Source organism: Fragaria vesca, linkage group LG6 (assembly GCF_000184155.1).
Source record: "Fragaria vesca subsp. vesca linkage group LG6, FraVesHawaii_1.0, whole genome shotgun sequence".
In the NCBI taxonomy this organism is placed as follows: domain Eukaryota; kingdom Viridiplantae; phylum Streptophyta; class Magnoliopsida; order Rosales; family Rosaceae; genus Fragaria; species Fragaria vesca.
In genome coordinates this window covers 20935353-20939621 of record NC_020496.1, presented here as the reverse complement: position 1 = coordinate 20939621, position 4269 = coordinate 20935353, and positions in this window count along the sequence as shown.

Sequence of the window (4269 nt, the reverse complement as noted above, 5' to 3'; positions counted from 1 at the left end):
TACTATTTATTGTTGTTTTGACTAGCGGGGCTAGTCCATTATTTTGGTATTTTCTTCAATGAAGGTTAGTATTTATCTTTGTCAATATTTTGACTAGCGGGGCTAGTCCGTTTCTTTGGGATTTTCCTTATGAAGGTTTTATCAACACTTGCATGCAACAGATTTCTTGATTATTAGAAAATGGGAAAGTAATTAAGTTTGGTTAGTTATGTTGCGATCAGTTATTTGTTTATTTTTCGTCCACTCACTCTAACGTTTTTATATTACTTTTCCCTGGGCCCTTCGGTTTCAAATGCCCAGTGTGCAGGCTAAGTTTTAAAGGAGGTCGAGCGTACATGGAGTTGAGGCATAGTCAGAGGCTGCTTCCGCATATTCTTTATTCGTTGTTTTTCGTTCAACTTTAGATATGCTCTGAAAGTCTAATAGTAAATTATTAATAGTCCTTATTCTTGGTTGTGGGATTATTAGAGTTGAGTAATTGTTATTGGGAGATGTGTTGATCTTGGGGAGCAGGAAGGCTCCAGGTGTTGAGGCTGGTTTGTTTGGTTATAGAAGTGTTAAATTGGATTTTTCTGGTAAGGGTTGTCCATTTTCAAGGAAGGTTATGCCGAATTTTAGATAAATTTTCCTTGAAGGTGGACCTCGCAGGATTTACCTTGGGTTTCAGGGTGAAATTCGGAGTGGGTCCTGTCAACATTTGTGCAGGTACTGGTGCAGTTATTAAATTAGTAGGAATTAGTTTCTGTCCCTTGAATTGTCTTTGTACAACAGAATAAGAGTGTGAATCCACAGTTCCCACGTTCCTTTTGAGTAGACCACCCCAATTGTGACAAGGCCATAGAGATCTTGGATCTACTATAGGAATAGAATTTGGTTCGTACTGATAACAAAACGTGTACTACCAAAAGAAAGGCTTTAGCCGACGAAAATAAAAAAACCAGGCCGACTAATTATTTTTTCGTCGGCTAATGTGGACTTTAGCCGAAGAAATTTTTCTTCGTTGGCTAATTTAAACTTTCGTCGGCTATGGTCAACTTTAGCCAACGAAATTAAAATTTCGTCGGCTAAATTTTTTTTTTCGTCGGCTATAGTCTGTGAACTTTAGCTGACGTCTTTAAAAATTCTTTAGCCGACGAAATTAAAATTTGAATTAATTACTGGTCACTCCATTAACTTTCATGCGCTCGACAGTTTACTCCATTAACTTTCAATTTCAATCGATTACTCCATTTACTATCCAATGTCACACAATTAGGTCCATCCGTTAAGTGGCCGTCCAAATCAGTAGTTAAGTTGCTGACTAGACATATTTTTCAACTGGAAATTTCATTTAACACCCTCCCTCCCTCCCTCCTTAATCACTTCAATCTCTTCTCTCTCATCCTCCACCTCCTCCGCAACCACAACGCCACCACACCACCAGTTGGACCTTCAACAACACCACAACAACAATACTAGCAACCAACCAACCACACCACCAGCAACCAACCACATCAACATCGTAATCAAACACATCGCAACCAAACCACCAGCAACCAACCACACCACCAGTAGCTCACCCTGCAGCTCCTCGACATCTCTCTCCCGACGCCAAAAACTCAAACCCACCTACCTCGCATCTCTCTCCCGAAGCCCAAAACTCAAACCCTCACAACAATCTTCTCCCTTCGCGGCCAACTAAACCCTAAACAACACCATCCATGTAGCCCTTCCGTTTTCCATTTCACACCCGTGCTAGACTTGAAATCTCAACCACTTCGAATCCCCAGCCAACAACCTCTTCTCGCTCGCCTCCCCTTCCTCTATATGAAATAGAAGCCATTTGTTTGATTGGAAACAGATTTGGGAATTGGAAGTGTTGAACGATGAGCCACTAGAGGGCGTTGGTGCGGTTGGCGGCTAGAGGTGGGACACCAGCGCGTTGGGGATGGTGAGGAGGAGGGTGGTGTTGGAGTAGAGGAAGGCGCGGACGAGGTTGGGGTCAGAGACGTCAAGGCGGAAGGCGGCGAGGCTGAGAGAAGTGATGGTCGAGGCCACGAGCTCCTGTAGCGGAGGGGTGGGGCAGGTGGCGATGGTGGAGGCGGAATAGGTGACGCTGATGGTGATGGATGAGGCGGCGTCCGGCGAGGAAGAGGAGGGTGATGAGAGAAACGGCGGAGAGAGAAAAGTGGGAAGCCATGGCTGGCTGATGGGTTTTAAATGTGTGAGAGAGAGAGAGAGAGGTGGGGTGTTAAAATGGAATTTTCAGTTGAAAAATATGTCCAGTCAGCAACTTAACCACTGATTTGGACGGCCACTTAACGGATGGACCTAATTGTGTGACATTGGATAGTTAATGGAGTAATCGATTGAAATTGAAAGTTAATGGAGTAAACTGTCGAGTGCATGAAAGTTAATAGAGTGACCAGTAATTTCTCCTCAAAATTTTTATACGACTTGTTGCGTCTCATTGATTTGAAACTATTTTCAGTTGAAGGTCCGGCTAAAATACGTAATTTAGACAGTCCAATGACTTTTTTCGTGAGTTTATGGGTTTGACTTACGGGATTGACCGTCCGGATCGAGCCCTTAACCTAGTCAGATCAAGTTGAATTTTTTCCCATACATGTATTTTATCATGATGGTCAGATCTGACGGTCGAATTTTTGTTTCTCAAGTCTGATCATCACAATCACAACATGTCTACTAATGTTCACAACATGCCTACTAATGTTGTATAACTAGTTTACCGAGTGTTTAAGTAAATATTCCGTTTCAAAAACAAACTATATGTCGAACCTTCAAACGCAAAAAGTCATGAAATAAGATATGACCATAATGGTGAAATACGTCTACGGTTGAAAAATCACGGTATTCCGGTAAAGTCTCGGTGTCGATAGTTGCGGTCAATGCAATTTTCCATTCTTTCTCCCTATGGGTAGCCCTATCTTCGGTGGTTATTTTCCGTAAAATTTTTATACGACTTGTTGCGTCTCATCGATTTGAAACTATTTTTAGTGAAAGGTCCGGCTAAAATACGTAATTTAGACGGTCCAATGACCTTTTCCGTGAGTTTAGGGGTTTGACTTACGGGATTGACCATCCGGATCGAGCCCTTAACCTTGTCGGATCAAGTTGAATTTTTTCCCATACATGTATTTTATCATAATGGTCAGATCTGACAGTCGGATTTTCGTTTCTCAAGTTTGATCATCACAATCACAATGTGCCGAATGTATAAAAAGTACTATAGCCGACGACATTATTGAAAATTCGTGGGCTATAATTAATAAAATAAAATAAAACAAATAAATTGAAAATATTAAATAAAAAGTACTATAGCCGACGAATTTCATTACTTTAGCCGACAAAATTTACAGGTTTAGCCGATGAAATAAAAAGTTCGTCGGCTAAAGGTATAGGGTATATAATTAAACCCAGCGCTCGACAGCCTCCACAGCGCTCCAAAAACCCTAAAAAACCCACCACTGCCTCCTCCGCCTCCTCGAGCCCACCACCGCCTCCTCGAGCCCTCACCGCGCTCCACAGCCTCCACCGCCTCCACCGCCTCCTAGGTTTGGCCCAATCTGCCTCCTTCCGCCCTCTCCCTCTCCAGATCTCCCTCTCCCTCTCCCCTCTCCCTCTCCCTCTTCCACAATACGAACACAGTCGACCACCACCTCGTCAAACTGGATTCCGCCTTATCTCTGTCTTCTGCAACTCCAACGTCTAAGCATCCAAGTTGCACCGTCCAAGCCGCCGGTCGCCGTTGATTTGAGGTACGCACATCAATTCTTGAATTTTGTGAATTTTATGAATATTGATTCATTCCGACTCAACTGGAACCTTCTTGACTGTTCAAGTATGAATTGTAAGAAGTGTGGTTTCTTAATTGTACTAGAGTACATAACTAAATATGATGTTTTTCAATATATGGATTGGAGTTGGTTTACTGAATAAACGAAAAGTTGGTTATTGAATAGATTGGCATTAGCATTTAGCAATGGTGTGTTGCAGGCAGCCAGCCACAATTGTTGATCAACAAGATATGATTTTGAAGCATGAAGTTTATTTCAATGTTATTATCTTTTGATCTTGCAAGACTAGCTAGTGTACTTTGATCTTTCAACTTGAGTCTTTGGATATATTTTATGTTTGGTGATTTGTTTGAATTTCATTGTTTGAGTATTTACTAGGAATGGATGACAATATATAATGTTATGTTGATTGCAATATATGTTCTATATATAGGATGAATAATGACATGGATACAAGTTTTTTTTCAAAAGG